The sequence below is a fragment of the Pogona vitticeps genome, chromosome 4, assembly GCF_051106095.1.
Source record: "Pogona vitticeps strain Pit_001003342236 chromosome 4, PviZW2.1, whole genome shotgun sequence".
NCBI lineage: Eukaryota > Metazoa > Chordata > Lepidosauria > Squamata > Agamidae > Pogona > Pogona vitticeps.
Genome location: NC_135786.1, coordinates 90,067,170 through 90,088,923, shown reverse-complemented (window position 1 = coordinate 90,088,923; position 21,754 = coordinate 90,067,170). Strand labels below are relative to the sequence as shown.

The 21,754-nt window shown below is 41.2% G+C and overlaps 1 protein-coding gene across 2 annotated transcripts in view; it reads right to left on the bottom strand.

The window, feature by feature from the left end:
• The window catches only part of LRRC8B (leucine rich repeat containing 8 VRAC subunit B), a 42,614-nt gene that overhangs the window by 14,084 nt on the left and 6,776 nt on the right, over positions 1–21,754 (bottom strand). The window contains exon 2 of one of the 2 annotated variants that reach the window (XM_072997914.2): positions 12,315–12,361. The exons of the other annotated variant lie outside the window; for it this stretch is intronic. The gene's annotated coding sequence lies outside the window, so the exon portion shown is untranslated. The remainder of the gene's footprint in view (positions 1–12,314; positions 12,362–21,754) is intronic. 2 annotated transcript variants of the gene reach the window in all.

Below are 21,754 nucleotides of genomic sequence, written 5' to 3'. Positions count from 1 at the left end.
TTTTTAGTAACTGTCATCGGGTCAGTGGGATGATCCCTTCCACTCTGTTCTCTTTCGCCTTCTACACCTTTTACATCCAGGGACAGCATACTCTCCTCTACTCCTCCTTCACAACAGACGATTCTATTTATCCATACTGGAAGGTTTCATATTTAACATGCACAGAATGACCCTCGAGATTACTAGGAAAATAGCAACGTCAGACATGCCCAAAATGTACTATGGTGGATCCTTCCTTCCACATAGCAATCAATTAGGTTATATAGCTTGTTACCTCTGTGAACACAATTTGGTCCTCAATCCCATTCTCACTCTTCTCACTGCTGCCATTTAAAGTCTAACACAGGAAAAGCAAGATGATTCTCTGAAAGATAAAACTGTGAAGAGGAACTGGAAGCACAAGTTGTTTTGTAGCTGTAGTGCTATGTAACTTCTCTCTGGTTCCCTTGACACTGTTTAAATAGTTACAGGATTTAGGGATGCAACTAGACAGTGTGTAGTTATCTACAGATTCTCCCATTGTTTAAATTTTCAGTAAGCATCAAGAACCCAGTAGCAGTGTGGAAAAGAGAGAGCATTTCAAAGAATAGAGACTTCCTAAACATTGGTCTCCGGTGTGCCAAGAGTTAAATAAGTATCTACTTCTTAGGACTGCCTTAGGACAAATGCTTCTGCACATCACCATGAATCCAACAGCCCAGGATAGAGAACCAAGGCAATAAAGACCTCAGACACTACAGCCCACATTCCTTCTCTTTCACAAAACAAGATTGTATTTAGTGATACCTAGAAAACACCAAGAAACAAGAAGGGAATCCCACCAAACAACACACGGAGACAAATAATACATTTCATTAGTTAAATGACTGCATAAAGGCTACTGGCAAAACGTTAACGTTGGAATTTACTAAAGAATGGGTATTTGTTTAGCTGAAAGCAGCTTCACACGTATTAAAACCTGTGCCTTCTCTCTCTTTCCTTAGAACACCCAAAGCTATACTAATACATTAAACCCACCTCAGGATATAATACAAAAAGGCTTTCATCTTCCAAAGAAGGCAATGGTAATTTCAAAATGCACTTAGGCTGAAATGTCCATGTCTGAATCTGATCCCTCTGAAGTCTGTATTAAAAATTTCAAAGGCACCACAAGATTGTGTCAATTTAACATGTAATACACTTGATCATTCAGAACTTATTTCGAACAGATTTTAGCTCATGAAAGTAATAAAGCTTTTAAAAGTATTCTAATTTGGTTGTCAGGATGAAGTAAAATAGGCTTCGGAGTACCTGCCAGCCTATTTCAACTAGATAGTTTGGTAATTTTAGATAGCATTCTATACCAGCTTTCCTAAGAGCACTTTCTTCTGAGTTCACTGTGAAGAGGCTGTGTACACAAAAGCACTACATGAAACACGCAAGAACAACACATCTTTAATAAAACTGAAAAAGGATCAGATCACACAGAATACAGTTTTGAAAGATAAAACACAGCCAGCTATACATATATGTACATGTTTTTCATTCCCTCAAAGAGTCTCTGTAAAGGAATAAAGCTGGCCGGGTTTCCTTCTCCAGGGCGGGTTATCCCACATTCCAATCTAGATTGGAGAAGCAAACAGACACAGCTGGGTTTTGACTCTTCCCCCAGGCAAATACCAGGACCAATCTTATGCGAAATGAACTCAGCGACCTGGACAATCACTGTACAACACCTTTTTCCTATACACGCATTATTTCCTTCTCACCTTGGAAGTCTTCTTTTCACCCAACCTTTTAACCTCTATGCAAGATAATAAATTGCTTTCCATTGTAACCATCTATTTCCATAACTGCTGTCTATAGATCCAGTTGTAAAATTGTATCCCTTCTGTGATTCCCACTCCGATATGTTTGGATTCCTTTGTAACCCCATCCCTTCTGCCAATAGGTCATGAACCACCCAATTCTCCACCCATCTCCTTGTACCATGAACCATGCATTTCTCCTCCCATTCATTTGTGTAACCAATGGTATAAAAGTCCTGATCTTCCTGTGTATGACACGGTTTTTCTTGCCTACACTTGGAGGCATGACTGCCTGTCTTTTATTTAGCTAAATAAAACAGCAACCATTTGATCTCTCTCTCGTGCCAAGGTTATTGGCATTCAAACTTTGACTCACTATTCCGGAGACTAGCTTCTGGTTTCAACAGCTGCAACTTCTGAGCAGATGTGTATACAATTCTACTACAAATGTCCATTGTTCACTATGAAAGCCAGTTCAGCACTAAGTTCACCGTGTACATTTATTAAATATAAAGTGCGTGTCTGAGGATTATTTTTCTCTTCAGTCTCATGTAAACACACAGGGCCAATATGGACTGGATCCACCAGACATGAAGTTGTTGCTGTTTAATCGTTTAGTCGTGTCCGACTCTTCGTGACCCCATGGACCAGAGCACGCCAGGCCCTCCTGTCTTCCACTGCCTCCCGGAGTTGGGTCAAATTCATCTTGGTAGCTTCGATGACACTGTCCAACCATCTCATCCTGCCGTCCCCTTCTGCTCTTGCCCTCAAACTTTCCCAATATCAGGGTCTTTTCCATGGAGTCTTCTCTTCTCACGAGATGGCCTCAGCTTCAGGATCTGTCCTTCTAGTCAGCACTCAGGGTTGATGTCGTTTGGGATGGATACGTTTGTTCTCCTTGAAGTCCAGGGGACTCTCAAGAGTCTCCTCCAGCACCACAATTCAAAAGCATCAATTTTTTGGTGGTCGGCCTTCTTTATGGTCCAGCTCTCACTTCCATACATCGCTACTAGAAAAACCATAGCTTTGACTATGCGGACATTTGTCGGCAAGGTGATGTCTCTGCTTTTTAAGATGCTGTCTAGGTTTGCCATCACTTTCCTCCCAAGAAACAGGTGTCTTTTAATTTTGTGGCTGCTGTCCCCATCTGCAGTGATTATGGAGCACAAGAAAGTAAAATCTGTCACTGCCTCCATATCTTCCCCTTCTCTTTGCCAGGAGGTGATGGGACCAGTGGCCATGATCTTAGTTATTTTGATGTTGATCTTCAGACCGTTTTTTGCACTCTCCTCTTTCACCCTCATTAAGAAGGTTCTTTAATTCCTCCTCACTTTCTGCCATCAGAGTGGTACCTTGTTTCCCCAAAATATATTAATTTTTGCTCCAAAAAACACGTTAGGTCTTCTTTTCAGGGGATGTCTTATTTTTTTCATGTATGGCAAACTACATTTATTCAAATACAGTCCTGTCATCTTCTTCTGGTTGGTGCACAACAGTGGAGGCCAGGGTTTCACTCAACTGGGTTTATTTTTGGGGTAGGGCTTATATTACGAGCATCCTGAAAAATCATACTAGGGCTTATTTTCCGGTTAGGTCTTATTTTCAGGGATACATGGTATCATCTGCATATCGGAGGTTGTTGATATTTCTTCAGGCCATCTTAATTCTGGCTTGGGATTCCTCCAGTCCAGCCTTTCGCATGATGTATTCTGCATATAAGTTAAATAAGCATGGGGACAATATACAGCCTTGTCGTACTCCTTTCCCAATTTTGAACCAATCAGTTGTTCCATATGCAGTTCTGTTGCTTCCTATTCCACATATAGATTTCTCAGGCGATAGATAAGGTGGTCAGGCACTCCCATTTCTTTAAGGACTTGCCATAGTTTGTTGTGGTCCACACAGTCAAAGGCTTTTGTGTAGTCAATAAAGCAGAAGTAGATGTTTTTCTGGAACTCTCTGGCTTTCTCCATAATCCAGCGCATGTTAGCAATTTGGTCTCGAGTTCCTCTGCCCCTTCGAAATCCAGCTTGTACTTCTGGGAGTTCTCGGTCCACATACATGAAGTAGGGGAAGTTTAAATCATCTCCTTGCCAGTTTCCCCTAAATTATCCCCTCCCATGTAGAGGCTAAAATGTAAAAAGGAACCCTCATTTGGTTTCACTCAAGCTTTTTCCCTCCTTTTAAGGTGAGGGAAAAATTTAGAGAGGGGGAAACTGCAGGCACTTGCCACTACAGTGGTGCCCCGCAGGGGAAAAAAGCCCATAAGAACGCATTAAAACACGTTTAATGCATTCTTATGGGCACAAAACTCACCACTATGCGGAAATCCTCCATGCGACCACCATTTTCGCTGCCCGGTAAGCGGGGAATCCGGGCAGAAACACAGCGGGCGGCCATTTTCTTTACCCGGTGGCCATTTTGGAACCGCCGATCAGCTGTTTAAAAAATCGCAATGCGAAAATCAGTAAGCAAAACGCTTACCGATCACCACAATGTGATGTTGTACCATTAAAAACATCGCAATGCGATCGCATTAGCGATCGCAAAAACAACATTGCCATGTGGATTCGTCGTTAAACGGTGCACTCGTTAAGCGAGGCACCACTGTACCTTATTCTGTTTCAGGCCCCTATACGCCCTCTTGCAATTTTTTTTAAAGGGAGGTCTCTGATCATTCCCTGAGAGGTCTAAAAGATAAAGGAAAAAATATAGCAGCAACAGGGAGTGATTTGTTACTCAAGAAAAGAGAGGAAAGGGGTAACGAAGTCCTGCAGGATAAGCAGGGACCCTCATACCGGCAGCACCTTTGTCTATGTACTTAGCTTGGAGTAAGTTTACTAAATTCAAGAAGGCTTACTTCTGTGTAAGCAAACGTAACACTGCACTGTAACATACTTACATTTTTGAGGCTGCATGCTGACCTGGGAATAAGCTCTATGAAATATAAGAAGCACCATGGGTCTTACCTCTAAGTACCATGGGTAAAATTTATTTACATAAGTTGGGTTGGGCAATGTGTTCCTGGGGCCACACACAGCCTCCAGCACCATCCATTCCCAAGTGTGAACTGGAGCTCCTGAAAACCTGCAGGAGTGGTGACTGGCCTTCCTAATAGATTGTCTCCTCCATGGACACCATTTAACATCCCAGGATACCCATTATCTTTATTATCATTATCATTATCATTATCATTATCATTATCATCATTATTATTATTATTATTATTATTATTATTATTATTATTATTATTATTGGTGATGATGATGATGTAGAAGACTTTTAGCCAATTCAATTTTTTTTTTCATTTTTAGCAACCCATATAGCTCTCAGAGAGTGCGGAGAAGTGAAAACTGGCACCGCCTGAACCCAACAAAGTTATCTGCTTTAAGAGAATTTTTATTGTCAAATTTAGCCTACAATATGAAAATAAATTGCTTTAGACAGATATACGCTAAGCCGTATGCTAAGGAAATGAAGTTTAGGAACTGAAATAAGTGTAGGCTTGAGAGAAGAATTATTGCATATATTCCAGTTCCCCCATTCCAATCTGCTCCTCCCATGAAAACCTGGGAGCAAAGCATCCACCCCCCAACTGTCTTCAAAATATTTGGAAATGCCACCAGTGTAAAAGGCTGCATATAAATCAGAACTTATCCCTTAACACCAAAGTGCCCCGCTTCCAAGTAAAAGAGTTTTGTGGTTTCCATGTGTTTTTTCTAGTTCTTGTTCCTTTGGCCTTGATATTCAGGCTATTCAGAAGCGTAACTGAGCACCAAAAGTTGATGTGATAATTGGCACATTGCAACTAGACATGGAGATGCATGTCCTTATTTCTTTTGGGTGACTGCTGCTTGGTCTATGTATGGTTGTCTGAGAAAAGTATTCAGATGTTTCAGCCTGCTGCAGTCATACTTCTGACCAAAGCCAGTCCTGTAACATCTTCAGTGGCTTCAATTAGAGGCACGATTCAAATGGCAAGTTATGACACATGAAGCCCTAAAAGCCTTAAGACCACGGTATGTTAAGGATTATCACCTTTCATAGGAATTTGCTCAATTCAGCAGGCAAACACTATTTACTTAGATACCCGATTTAAGGGAGAAATCTTTTGTAGTTCCTTACGGCAATTTTAACTGACTACTGCTATGTTTTATTGTAATATTTTATAGGATTTGTTTCACCACAGTTTTATTATGCATAATTTTTATTGCACATATACACAAACATTATGAATTTTTATTGCAGAGATACATAAAGTCGTAAAATACCTTGGACTAAATATAAAAATGCAGAATAAACATTTAAGAATAAAACCAGTGTCTTTACTTAATGCTATTCTAAAAAGCTCCATCTTTTAATAGCTTTTTCCTATTAAAAAAGCTTCTATTCTGTCACTTTGAATAGTACGGAGACAATTAAACAAAACAGAAACCTACTAATTTTTCAGGAGCTCATCCTTTGTTTCTATAAATAAAGCAAAAAAGAACAAGTAGCTCATGACCAGAGGCCTTGGATTGTCATTATTCTGTTGTTTTTGTAGAGGCTAAGGAGCTAGGCAACAAGAGAAACAGCTGAGTACATAATCAGCAACTAATGTTAAATCAAAGCAGACATACAATTAGATTTGCTTCTTTGTCTAAGGACTGCTGGAAGTCTAAAATTGCCAGAGATAACAGTACTAAGACACAACCAATGTTACAGAAAACAGGCTTCCACATGTACTAAAAACCTTTCTACATATATCAATATTCATGCTAAAGCTGATCTATCCAAATACAGTAGATCAATGTCCTGTTTCCAGATCAGACTGCCATTCGACAAATTTCTGAGTATGTGCATGTGTATGTGGGGGCATACACAGAAATGCTTCACTGCTAAGCTGGTTTTACCCCACATGAAAGGAAATACTGGGGCACCCAGACATATTAAGTGTTTCTGCCATTAGGACAATAACAAGATTATTAATATCCCCACTTGGAGGTCAATAAAAAGTGGTTTGTAAATTTCTTCACAACAGCTTACTAAAGGGCTTGAATATATTAAAAAATGGAATCTATGTTTTAGAAAACAAAGGACCTTAACAGGAATGAACACTGAGTTCTTCAATGATAATTCACTGGATATGAAGTATGTGATGACAAGCCTGTTCCTATTACAACATTTTTGGCACTTCTCTTCCGTGTATGCAGTTCACTGAAACATGACGCCCAGCCTACAAAAAAGGACTGGTCATCCATACAGTGCACTAATTGCATGGACATAGTATTTATATAACCAAGAAGCTTATAACCTAACTCTACAGAGACATCTACAGACTTGTAGCACACAGAAATTGACACACATTTGTACGTATACACAATCAACTAATGAGCATAAACAAACTAAAATTTAACAACTCTAGTTGAGAAATAAACATCCTGTGAATCTAATGCAGGCAGAATGAAGTGGGCTAAGTAAAAAGATAAGAATACTTGATCTTCTAAGATATTCTTATTTGACAGAAACACCATTCAATGTCAACACAAACAGTAACTGTTCAGGACTAAATGTATGTTCTGTAGATATTGCAAAACAGCACAATACTAGAGAAAATAATAAAGAAGGTGGTAATTAGGACCTTATCAGTTACTGACCAATAATAAAACAAAACATCTATAAAAACTGGCAGATTTTAATTTTTGTAATATATCCCAATTTAAGATGCATGCCCTTTTTTACAACAATCTGACCACTAATTTACTGAACATTGCACATAATTCAACTTGCACAGAACTGCCCCTGAAAAAGGGCTAGAAGACATGAGATGGCTAAATAATGTTCACTGGTCCCTTGCACGATCTCCTCTCCATCATTGTGCTAGTGCTTTCCCCTCTTTCTACCGAAAGCTTCTCTCAGATCTCTTACAGTCTAGTTAGCTAATCCTAGCATAACACTTAGGTTCAGATCTGTTACCCTAAGTAATGTGGCAAATTGGCTATTCAAGAATTGGTATTCAATGTTTTTAAAGGAAAATGAATCAGACACAAGTCTATGTGCATACTGAGGGCCTAATCCAGGCTGTTACAGCATGTGTTTTTCTCAGAGGTTACATTATCTGGCTGTGAGGCCATAGGTTGGGAGTTCAGTTCCCCACTGTGCCTCCCTGACCATCAGGGGCTGGATGCGATGATCCATAAGGTCCCTTCCAGCTCTGCAGTCCTAAAATGGTGATGATGATGTTGCCTACTTCTGCAACAGTCCAGCCAGAGCTCCAGTTTGTCTTACTAAGGGCTAACTCAGACAGGGCTTTGTACCACTGTCTGATGTATTGCAGGGGTGGACTGGTTCACTCTTTTCCAGGAATCATATGATGTAATTGCTAGAATGGACCAATTTGCAGCCATTCCCAATACTGAAAGTGAACTTTTAGCCTCTAGAATCTACTTTTGCTTGTAGGTAGGTAGGTAGGTAGGTAGGTAGGTAGGTAGGTAGGTAGGTAGGTAGGTAGGTAGGTAGGTAGGTAGGTAGGTAGGTAGGTAGGTAGGTAGGTAGGTAGGTAGGTAGGTAGGTAAGGCGGGCGGGCGGGCGGGCGGGCGGGCGGGCAGGCAGGCAGGCAGGCAGGCAGGCAGGCAGGAAGACCTCTCTATAGGAAATGAATTTTCTGTTTTTGATTTGAACTCAGTCTGAGATACAACTGCAGTACCATCATAGTCAGGTAAATGGGACAGATTACATTATTTCCTAAAGCCCTAGCATAGGGGATTACAGAGACAATCAAGCAATTATCATAGCATGAATCAATGTTCTGTTCATGAAATAACCATACAAGGTGCAATTAAATAATTTTCCAGCTTCCTAAAATCCTTAAGGCATGTGAAAGCAGCAATTATACTAATAGGAATATTTATGTTCCTGAACAGCACAAGTAACAACACTGCAACCCTCTCTTGAGCATGAAACTTTATGTTGAGACATCACATACATCCTCTTGAGTATTCTTAACAGCTTCATGGCTTTAGAAAGCAGCCAATCTTAAATCGTATTTAAAACGCTTCAGGTGATCTGAACAACAACACATTTCACAAGGCCAGAACATCTTGGCTATATTTTCACACCTATTTCAGAAATCAGCACAAGTACATCTGGTTTTGATTAAACACTTACAAAAAACTGATACTGGCATATGATTCCCTGCACCTGGAACTTTAAAAGGAACCAGAAAGCCAATTTTTCAGGAACCCACTGGACATTCAGCCTAATATATTGTGCTCGTTAATCTTAGAAAGCTTGCTATAAAAATCTGCCTGCTGCAAACTTTAAGGGATAAAGCCAACTGCTCACCTCAACTACAGTAGAACTGTTGAAGAAATACAACATGGAGAAGCCACTGTGTTCCGTATATTACTTCTTTTGTGTGTGTGTGTGTGTGTGTGTGCGCGCGCACTGTAATTTTCCGTGTATAAAATGACACTTTTTCCTAAAATAATTGGGGAATTATTTCCTTCCTACCTGCCTGCCCGCCACCCATTGCCTCCTCCAGTGCGACTGGCAGGGCTCACCTCCAGCTCACGTTGCTGCCTTGTCCCCTCCAGTGGTGGAGGCAGTAGCAGCAGCAGGAGGCGGAGGCAAAGGAGCACTCGTGCGTGCTCGGGGCATCTCTTGCTGCTGCCCATTGACTGCTGCTGCCACATTGCTTCCTCCAGTCCTCCCTTCGGGCAGGGGACAAGGCAGCAACGACGTGAGCTGGAGGTGAGCCCCAGCATTCACAATGGAAGAGGTAATCGGGTGGGCAGCGGAGGCAGCAGCAACAGAAGACGGAGGTGGAGGAGTGGTTGCCCATTAACTGCTCCTCCGTCTCTGGCAAGGGTCAAAATTAGGGGGTCGTCTTATACATTGGGGGGGTCGGAAAAATACGGTATGCATTTTTTTCTACAATCTGCTAGTTCTCTTTCAACACTCCTTTCATACCCTGTTTCCCCCAAAATAAGACAGGGTCTTATATTAATTTTTGCTCCAAAAATGCAGTAGGGCTTTTTTTAGGGGATGTTTAATTTTTTTCATATACAACAGTCTACATTTATTCAAATACAGTCGTGTCATCTTCTTCTGGTTGCTGCACAAGGGTGGAGGGCATGGTCTCACTTAACTAGGGCTTATTTTGGGGGTAGGGCTTATATTACGAGCATCCTGAAAAATCATACTAGGGCTTATTTTCAGGTTAGGTCTTATTTTCAGGGAAACAGGGTACCTTTCCTGACTGCCTAGTGTCTATACAGCCCCATGACCAGTTTTTTCTCTTTAATGCGTTTTAAAAATAATATTTTTTGTTAACTCCTAAAATTAATTCTTTGCTTGTCTTAGCTTGCTTTTTCCTATTTTCTTTATTTTGGTTAGTCATGCCCATTTTACGAGGAAATCTTCCCAATTTGTAGAAGTTGTCCTTACTGACTTCCTTTCATACTTCCTTATCTCCTTTTTTTAAAGTGTGTATATACTTCTTTTAAGCTTTTATCATAATGGTTTTAAATTATCTCATTTCCTGGAGAGTTTTGATCTCCTTTACACCCTTCATTTTTAAGCAACCACTTTCTCTGCCCAAGTAATGATCTATCCTGAAACTGAATGCAAAGGTACTGAAGTTTTCTAGATGATTTTCCACCCGTGTTTATGAGACTAAAAGGAAAATGGCATTGGGTTAGTCAGGCTAAACAGGGCAAGATCAGGCGGTTTCAGGGGGAAAACCATGCCCCACCTCACACAGACTTCTTTAGCCCATTCTTTCCCTTAAAAGGAAAGATGGGGATGTAAGACCGGAGGCGAGAACCCAGCTATTCTCACTGGAGTGCCGTCCCATCCTCTCACTGTAAATAAGGAGGTACAAACTTCACCAGTTTCCCATCCCCGAAAGACAGGGCTACCGGAAGCAGATCCAGAGAAAGTGGAGAAAGAATTACAAAATTTGACGATTAGAGAACCCGGGAAGGAGATGATCGGAAAAGAACGGAAGCCCCGGGTAGAGTTGGAGGCGGGGCTGGCCGATATAAGGAGGGTAGAAGGGGGGGTTGCCTCCAGGTTGGGAGTGGATCTGGATGCAGGATCCCTGGACTGGGAAATGGGAAAGGCTTTGCGAAGCGGATTACAGGAGGAGAAGGGAAGTAACCCCCAGGCCATCATACTGGGGTGAGACAGAGGCAAAGGAGTGGAGGATGAAGTTAAGGGAAGAAAAGGAATGAGTTGAGAGGGAAAGATGAGAAAGAATAGAATGGAGGGTGATGGAGACCCAGATGATGGGGAGACCCATTGGACCATGGCAGACCACCGTGACCTCCAGGGAATCCGCCTGGGTGGACCACCAGGACGAGGACACTGTACCCTTAATGGAAGGGGAACCCGGACCGATACTGAACTCAAACATGTTGATAGACTGGCCTGAGCCTTGGAATCCTGTTGGGGGAAACCCTTTAAAGAAGAAGATTGGAAGCTCCTTTCTGACCCGTTGTTAGAAGGTGATAAAAGAGAGAATGCATTTGCAGATACTGGTTTCTTGCTGAACACCGTAATAAATATTACCCCCATTTCTTAACCTTGTAAGTCTGCTAATTTATTCGGAGAAAAGGTGGAGCCTTCTTTAGAACCCTCATAGGGGAAAACATGGGGGAGAGAACCTCACCCTTGTCCCTTCCTGCCTCCTTCTCTGTGGGGGAGCAGAAGAAATCTGCACGCTGATGATGTGCCATAGTACTGAACTTCCAATCAATTCAGCACTGGATACGAAGGATTTAATAAACCCTTTTGCATCCCTTTCTGCTTAGCAACTTAAGCAAAGAGACAGCCATCCATCTGCTTTGGCTCAATCTCAGTGATCACACATGGCAGAACTGGAAAAAAAATTGAGCGTTCCTAGGCCTGCTCCCCCACAAAACTCTAGTAACCTCTCAAATAATCCCAAAAAGATGTGGGTAGGCATAGATAAGGGATGGACTGCTTCAAAATTACTTGTATGTCATGTGGTTGCCAGTCATCAAAGCAGACCAAATATGGAACAAACACACCCTAATATAACTGTTGTTCCTGTCTAAGTAGTTTAGTAATATACCCTTGTCCAACAACAACCTGGACATGGTTTGCTTGCAATATTATAACTGAAAGACCACATACCTTTTATTTTTCCTACTCTATCACTTTTTTCCCCTCTTCGGTCATGTCTCTTCTGGGACACACTATCTTGTTTCTATTACTGTATGTCAGCTGCTTTAGGAGAATTTTTGCGTTGAGAAATGGGCTAGGAAGATAAAGTGTTGCCCTCCATGTTGTTAGCTCTGCAAATGACTCTTTCAAGGTAAGGCACAGAACACAGAAATATTGTTCTTTGTCAATGCAAGCTACACAATGTTTACATGACTGTAGTTAATGCTTAAGTATACAATAAAATTACTGGAAAAGTCATAACTCTTGATCTCAAAAGGGGGCAAAACTATAAAGTTTACATTCCGCTAAGATGTAAAACATCTTTTGTAAGTGTAAAACATACAAAAAATTGGTTACCTGTTAAATGCCACTCAGTTGCAACCTCTTCTGGAGCTTGACAATTCCTGCAGAGACATTGTTCAACTAGTTACCACACATATTAACAACATAAAAGTTGCAGAACAGCATTGCTTACAATAGCCACATAGTCTGAAGCCTCTGATTGTAATTAATAAAAATTCTGAAGTATCAGCTCAGACATTGCTTAAAATAATTAAACCTAAGGCACCGCCTAGTGGCATGCCTTATATACAACACTTGCTTCTATCTAGAATGAAGGAATAACTTTATCCTTTCATATAAGTGACAAAACTATTTCTTTATTAACTATATATAATTAAACTTTTAAGTACTAAGTACTTGGGTGAGATTTCATAATACTAGACATTGAAGAACTGTACTTCCATCCTGCATGCTGCTCACAAAATACAACAGGCTGTAGCTGAAATGTATTGGTATCTGCAGAAAGAAACCTTAGTAAAGGTAACTTCCTGGACAAACTTTGGCCAGACTGATGCATAAACGGATTTGTATGAAATCTTAGCTGCTTACTCCCAATCACCTTCCACTTTCGTTAACAATAGAGACCACTGCTTAGAATCTTTTCTGCAGACTGAAGAAGGGAGAGGAATTGTTTCCTGTGTGGTTCCATTGATGTGAACTGTTCTATCAGTAAGAATAATAGAATTGTGTTCCTGCCCACATACAGGTGCACCAAAGTAATTATCCTACATTAGATAGTGATGTGAATCTAAACAAAACAATCTAAACACAAGCTGCAATCTAGCAATTCGGCAAAACATCAATATTTCGGCATGCAGAAGTTTCATTGCCTTCAAGTAGGCCCATAAACATGCATGGAAAAAGACTGCACATTTTGTATTCCCTTTTCCTCCGTCAGCACAGTCCCAAGATTACCAAGTACTGTACCTGTGCCTAAGAAAATCTGTAATGGTAGTATTGGAAGGACAAGAATGGATTACTGTAAACTATTTGACATAACAAACATTGTTATGCAATGTTTGTTATTTATTTATTATACCCACTATTTATTATACCCAGCTTATTTATTATACCCACTAAACGAAAAATGGTAGTCACGTACTATTAAAAATATGGAAACGTTTTCACTGATATGCATTTTAACTGTCATTAAGCAATGGTGAAACTCAATATCCTCAATGGCAGATCAGCTACAGCCTGTAAGAAACTAATAGATCTATACAACATATGGATTCTTATAGCACCAGCCAACATAAAAACACCATCCAATTCCAGACATCAAATGTGTGCCAGGACTTAAAACAGCCCACTTCCTATGGGAGACAAACACATTAGGCAAGATCTTATAGGCATCTTTCTGTGTGCTCACAGAACTGTTTCTATCAGAGAAATGAGGAGGAGGAGAGCCATTTCCTCCCTCCTTCAGTCCCTCGTGTCATCTATCATCAAGTCAGGCTGTGACAGCACTGGCAAGCCAAAGGAGAATGGCTTGTTGAGGTTTGAGGCACAGCGTCTTTTATGCCTCTACTTGAATTAGGTGATCTCATGGAGGCCACAGATTATTTCTGATGCAGTTTGATCTGCGCCACAGATCCCCTTCCTTTGATCCCGCCCTCTGACATCCCCAGCTCTCCTTTCATGGTTCATTGTAAAGCCCCTGGGCTGCTTAAACACCAAAACAATGGGATTCCTGTCACATTGTTTGCAAGCATTGTTTCAAAAGAAACTTAGTATTGCACTTGAAACTGAGAGTAAGGGTGAAATTTTCCGACAGTATTTAAAGTTAAAAGCTGTGCTGGGATGCAGCTAGAGTAATGCCAGATACAAAAAAGTCCTTTTTATTTGGCCTGGCATTTACTATAAATGTCTTTGATTGTACAGATTGATTTACTTTTTTCAAATGTCTCTGCCATACGATGGAACAGTGTTTCCCAATCTTTTTGGGTCGCAACCCCCTTTTATAATAGCCAAGTCTGTGACACCTACTCAACACATTTGCATAAATTGACATTTTAATGGCGTAAAAAATTATTAAAATACATTTTCAGAATATTATTAATTTTAAGTTGTGTGTGTTCTGTACCGTCAAGTCAAAACCAATTTATAGTGATCCTATAGGGCTTTCAAGGTAAGTGAGATACTTAAGGAATGGCTTTTATCAGTTCTACTCTCCCAGTAAGTTTCCATAGCCAGGTGAGGATTCAAACCCTGTTCTCCAGAGTCCTACTCCATCACTCTATCCACTACACAACACTGGGAATCCCAATATAAATGTAATATACATTAATATCTATTAATGTAATAATACATAATTATGGGGTTCTGTAAGTCTGCCTCTACCAGATTAAATTCGAGAAGGAAAAAAAAACACAATACACTTTGAGTTAAATCTTTTTTTGAGTGGGGAAACAACTTTCCCTTCAGATCTCCTACCATCAAATAAGCCCCCTTAGTGAAGAGTCCCTCCCCTCCAAGCCCAAATAAACACCTTCCCCATGGGGCCCATCCCATGCTCCAACCCTCCCCGGTTCTCCTCCCTCACATTGCTTGCCATTCTTCTGCTTTCTCTCAAGCCCTTGCAAGCACACCTGCCACAATGCAGTGCCAGCCAGCCGGCCTAAATGCTGCTCCAGAGATGTCCCCCATCCCACTTTCCCCATAAGATCATCCGGCCTTTCAAACCCTGGTGTTTGTTTGTTTTTTTTACCTCCAAGTAACCCAGCAGGAAGGAAGAGAAAGCTCACAAGAGCAGAGGTCTTAAGTAGCCAAGGACAGCACAGTCTCTGGCTCCTTCTTGTGGCCAGTTCTGGTAATATGTTTAAGCAAAGCTTGAAAACATTTTTTTCTGGATTTTTTCTTTTAATATTTTCAGACTGTGGGTAAGTGAACCAGCGGATACTGATCCCACGATAACGGGGTCCTACTGTACATACAAAATACCAAAAACAAAGCATCTCTCTCTCTCCCTCTCTCTCAGAATACATGGAGCAGCCATATGTTGCCCCAAGTAACATCAACTAAATAGCAGTCACTAATGGGTTGTGAATTCTTGAACACAGGCTTCTTGAGCTGAGCAGAACTGGGCCCCTCCAGCTCTGCTCTCTGGGGCATCCTTTACCATGCTCAGAGCAACATCAAAACCAAATTCTATTCAGATCCTAGAAATTCAGGGGGGTGGCTACACTGGCAAATAATATGGAAAATGATCCAGGACTACATGAAGTACGAGTCAATATGATTCAACCTGGCGTCCCCTCCCCATCTGAATCTTTTTCTCTTCATTACTGGCACATCTACTCCCTCCCCCCCAGCAAATGCATTCCATCAGCTCAGATGGTGTGATAACTTATGTCAATGCAGTTTCAGGGGCTTAAAAAGAGGGGTTGGTGGCTGTTCTGTTTCAAGCCATTTCAGCTGACTACAGCAGCAGTGAGGCAGAGCAGTGGGCCCTGGCTGCTATCTGAATCTTCTCCACCTATAAGCTGGTGGCTGGGTCTGCTTGCTTTCTCTTCTCTTTCCATTCCTCCCCTGACCCTGACTTCAAGGCCTGGTGCCATTGTGGTGGGGCATCTAGGAGATCAAAGGAAAAAAAATAAGAGAAAGGAGTCAACAAAAAGTGAGGAAGAAATTGCTAACCAGCACTTCTTTGCAGCTGATTATGGCAGCTCTGCTGTAGCCATGCCTCCTGCAGACATGGATGGCCACAGCAATGCTACCTTAAACAAGCTGCAAACAAGGCTGGTTGCCAACTTATTCATCTCTTTCTGCTGATTTGTGTCTGGTTGGCTAAAGTGAATTTACCTAGAGAACTCCTAATTCCTGAGTGCAACTTCACAGAAGATTCATTATATTTTCTTTCATACCTGGATTCATATTAAAACATCATTCATAAGAAGAACAATAGACAAATACAAAATATAAGTGAAGAATGACTAATATATTTTGTAAGTGCTGAATGAAAGAGGTGGATGGTTGTTGTGTTTTTATCAGACAGGGTTTGAAGGCAAAGGCATAAAGCAATATAGCTCAACTCCCACCTGGAATACGTCTACACAAATTCCATTCACAGCAAAGTGACAAAAATCAGTGTCAAGCTAAATTCCAACAGATACACAATTAAATTGTAGAAGTTTTGAATTGCTATCAATAATTTCTCACTTACTGATATCAATGCCTCTGTTTTACCTGAACATCACACCCAAGCAGAGATATATTTACCACAGTATTATGCTGTTTTAATCCTATATACATTGTTACCATGTGGGACTAAATATCTTTCAGTCAGTGCCTTACTGATAAAGCCGTAATTTACATTTACTCAAATTGTTTGGTAGGATTTTGACTCTAGTCAAACAGTCTTGGTTCATCTTAATACCCTTCACTCTGACAGCTAAGTTTCAGAATAGCATTATAGAAAGTACACCAGTAAAAGGGGGGGGAGAGATTAGCAGTATTAAAAGGGATTTAAAAATTTCCACAGTTTACCTATTCTTATCAGGAATAATAGGATGATTAACCCACACCCTATGTAGTTCAGGTTTCAACAGCTGAAAGCCTCTCTAGCTTAGAAAATACCTACACTGTTTCTGAAAAAATGTAACACAGCTTTTGGTTTAACCTTCCAGAAGTCTTGAAGTACAATGCCTAAAACCTCCTGCAGCTGGCCATACTGGCTGGTGCTTCTACAAGCAGATTTCCGAGGCATTTGGAGGCTGAGGGCTCTCTACCACTACTGCAATATATGTGCTTATAGCGCTTAGCCAGCCTTACTACCAGTATGTCTTCTTTAAACAGATAGCCAACAACAGGGCTATATTTAGAGCTGTGTACCATCTCTTTTAATGTCAAGATGATATGCTAAGGTAAGTCAAATTTCAGGACAACAAATGCTCAGTTTTGTTACACACACTGATTATGTAAATTAAACAATTTCTGTATTACACAACATTTATTTCACCTCTATTACTTGGGCAAAGGGGACAACATGGCAAAAACTGCTATCCATTATTTTCTTGAAATCATGGGAAACGGGGGAGGTGCCAGAAGACTGGAGGAGAGCCAATGTCGTCCCTATCTTCAAAAAGGGCAAAAAAGAGGAACCTGGGAACTATAGGCCAGTCAGCCTCACATCACTCCCAGGCAAAATTCTGGAACAGATCGTAAAGTGGTTGTTGTGCAAGCACCTAGAAAACAATGCAGTAATAACTAGAAGCCGACACGGATTTGTCAAGAACAAATCCTGCCAAACTAATTTGATCTTGTATTTTGATCAGGTCACCTCCCTGATAGACAGAGGGAATGCTGTAGACGCAGTATATCTTGACTTCAGCAAAGCTTTTGACAGTGTCCCGTGATATTCTGATTAGCAAGCTAACTAGGTGTGGGCTAGATAGATCAAGTGTCACATGGATACACAGTTGGCTACAGAATCATAGAGTATGGTGAGTAATGGGTCCTTTTCTAACTGGGAGGAGGTAACTAGTGGGGTACCCCAAGGCTCAGTCCTGAGCCCAGTGCTCTTCAATATTTGTATTAATGACTTGGATGAGGGAGTGCAGGGAATGCTTGTTAAATCTGCAGATGACACAATATTGGGCGGAATAGCTAATATCCTAGAAGACAGAAACAAAATTCAAAATGACCTTGATAGGATGGAGCACTGGGCTGAAAGCAAGAGAATGAAATTCCACAGGGATAAGTGGAAAATACTGCACCTCGGAAAAAGAAACCAATTGCACATTTACAAGATGGGGGATACCTGGCTCAGCAAAACAACGAGCGAGAAGGATCTTGGAATTGTCATAGATCACAAGTTAAATACAAGCCAACACTGTGATGTGGCTACAAAAAAGGCTAATGCTATTTTAGGCTGCATTAATAGAAGTATAGTTTCCAAATCCGGCGAGGTGCTAGTCCCCATCTTTTCAGCACTGGTTAGGTCTCACCTTGAGTACTGTGTCCAGTTCTGGACACCACACTTCAAGAAGGATGTTGACAAATTGGAACAAGTTCAGCGGAGGGCAACAAGGATGATCAGGGGTCTGAAAACCAAGCCTTATGAGGAAAATCTGAAAGAATGGGGTATGTTTAGCCTTGAGAAAAGAAGGCTGAAGGGTGATATGATATCACTTTTTAAAATATTTGAAAGGCTGTCATACAGAGGAGGGGCAAGATCTGTTCTCGATCATCCCAGAGTGCAGGACTGGGCTCAAGTTAAAGGAAGCCAGGTTTCGGCTGAATATCAGGGGGAAAAAAAACACTTTTAACTCTTAGAGCAGTACGACAGTTACCTTGGGAGTTGGTGAGTGCTCCAACACTGGAGGCATTCAAGAAAAACTTAGAGGATCGCCTGGCAGATATGCTTTGGTTGTATTCCTGCATTGAGCAGGGGGATGGACTTGATGGCCTTGTAGACCCCTTCCAACTTCAGTTTTCTATGATTCTATGAAAACTAAGGGTGATTTTTAAAAATCTTTACAAAAATACTGAAATATTAACATATGAAACAACACATTAGAAACTGCAGTATTTTTAGTTGTATGCTGCCTTGTGTCCCTTCAATGGGAGAAAGGTGGGCTAAAAATAAAGTAAATAAATATATCAATATCTGGAGTTGCAAATTTTTGCCCCTCTTTTCACTAAAGCCTTGTTGTTGTTGCTATTTTCTTCCACACCCTTTTCTTCCTGTTACTAAACACAAAGGATGTGGGTTTTTTCGTTAAAAAAAGAAACTGGCAATAGGATTAAACTTTGATTTTTCTTAAGAATGTACAGTTTCTTCTCTGTCTTGCTTCTTTATGTACCACTCTGCATAGACTGTTTGTGGAAATGTGGTGAACAAATGAAGTGGTTTATTGATTTATAATGTAACATACTAATTTCTTTTTATTATGGTTTATTAAACCAGCAAGATTAAGTCCTGCAGATTAAAAAAAACACACCAAATCATTACTTGGTTTGGCAAATTCTTGCTTTACTTTCTCTCCACCTTCTTGGCCAATGTTTATTTATTTAAATTATTTGTATGCTGCCTTTCTCCTCATACAGAACCCAAAGCGGCTCACAAGTATAAAACAATCAGCATATAAATATAGTAAAAACAAATAAATATATATTAAGATTAAAAACAATTTTAAGACTTTTAAAAAAATCTTTAAGTTAATCAAGAAAACATTCCTGAGACACCTTTTCACGCCTGCCTGAAAAGGAAGGTGTTTGTCTGACGACCGAAGGACGAGAGGGATGAGGCTAACCTGACTTTTTCGGGGCAGCGCAATCCAAAGCCTGAGAGCAGCCACAGAGAAGGCCCTCTCTTGTGTCCTTGGGAAGACGGTGGTACCAAGAGCTTGATGTCCCCAGAAGATCTCAAGATTTAAGAAGGCTCATATGGGGTGATACAATCCTTCAAATAGCCTGGATCCAAGCCACATAGGGCTTTATAGGTTAAAAAAAAAAAACAAACCTCAGCACTTTGAATTGGGCCCAGAAACTGGCTGGCAGCGAAGCTGTTGTAATAAGGCAGCTACATGCTTCCTGTAACCAGTGCCAGTCAGCAGTCTGGCTGAAGCATTTTGAACCAGCGGAAGTTTCCGCTCTTCAAAGGCAGCCCCAAGTAGAGCGTCTCAAGGAATGGACACAATTGGTGCAGCAGTTTTAACTGTGCAGATGCATTCCTGGCACCCAAACTGCAAATCTGACTTTTCAGGGGAAGCATAATCTCTTATCACCTGATTTGCCTTGTGACTGACCAGGATCACCTCTGTCTTGTCTGGATTAAGTTTCCATTTGTTAGCTCTTATCCAGTCCATTACTATCAACATACACCGGTCTAAGTACAAAATGGCTTCCCTGGAATCAGATGGGAAGGAGAAACAGAAATATAAGAGAAGAGACATGTGGGTGGTAACTCTAAAACTCTAGAAGTAGTGTACAGTTATTAGCAATAAATGGTGATATGCTTTACAGTACACTGTTCTGCATTACAAAATGGCTGCTTCTTAGTTATTTGGAGAATTATCCCACTCCTCCTCAGAGCCAAGGAAATGGTTGAACAAGCATAGGTCCGCTTGGTCAATCTCTACTTCAACATTGTCTCCCTTGGCCAATGGGTCCCAAGAGGGCATCCAAACGTCTTTTTCCAACAGGTTGTAACTCAGATTGTTCCATGGTCCCTTCAAAAAGGGGTTATTGTTCTCTAAATCAACAGGTTCCGTCTCTGTCTCTAATAACTGGGTGGTCTCCTTGCCTCTCACCCCCCCCCATATTCAAGGGGGTTCTCCTCTCTTCAGTTGGGAGCCCATGGTCCATCAAATATCCCCTCCTGTGGGCCTTCTCCAAACACCATAGTCCTTTCTCTTTCTCTCTCTCTCTCTCTCTCTCTCTCTCTCTCTCTCTCTCTCTCCTCTTTCCACGGCTTCCTTTTCTTCTCGGAGCTTTCTACACCACTCCCAGGCTTCGGATTCTCCCCAATACAGTATGAAGGATAGGGAGGCAAACCCCATCTCCTCCGATAATCTGCCTCTTCCCTAGGGACTCGTACATTTTCCCACTTTCCGGTCCACGGGTCTTCCACCCATATCAGCTCCTAACCTCCTGGTATCACATCAACCTCCCCTTTCATATCACCCATTCCCACCTTCACGACGGACCTCCCTCTTTCTCCTCTTCCTGCCAGTTCTTCCCCTCTCTAACTCACAGGTATCAGCTCCCCATTGCATAGTCTCCGCGGGTGGTGTATGTGGGTCAGTCTGCACCTCTTCCTCCTTCTTCAGGGAGGACGACACTCTAGCAAGAGCCTCTACTCTCTCGCCTCTTGTCTCACATTCTTATGCTAATCTTAATGTTGTCTAAAAAATAATTTATTTTATGGGGTTTTTTTTGTTAAGTTTGCATGTATATTTCATTAGGCTTACTATATTGCAAGGAGCTATCCAAGGTAATGAACTTCTCCAAGACTTCTGGAAAATCTTATGCAAATACAGCACTAGATATAAGTGACCTCCGGTGGAGTACAGAGCTCCTGTCTTTCTACATATGCATTCACAACAAGACTTTTACTGAATACTGAGGTTATCCCCCATGTTAGGAATGGGACAGCCCAAGCTGGCCTAGCCATTCCTCGCCACCTGCAAGGGCAGAGACATTCTGCTCTCCGTTCTATACCAGTAATAAATTAGGGCAATATAGATCAGCATAATCTCTCCTAGTTAAAATCAATGTAACAGACACACCCTGCATGTAAGCTCTACTGTATCATTTTGTAACACCCAGACACCTGCAGCCCCACCCCAAGCCCTCTCTGCATACATCAAAGAAGTGGAAGGAGGATAGGGCATCGTTGCCAAAGATAACAAGGGGATGACTAGCAAGCCAACATTTGTGGCACCTTGCAGTTATAGTGAAATAAAGTTGCACAAAGCAAGCACAGAATATCATCCAACAATGTTATGTGTAAT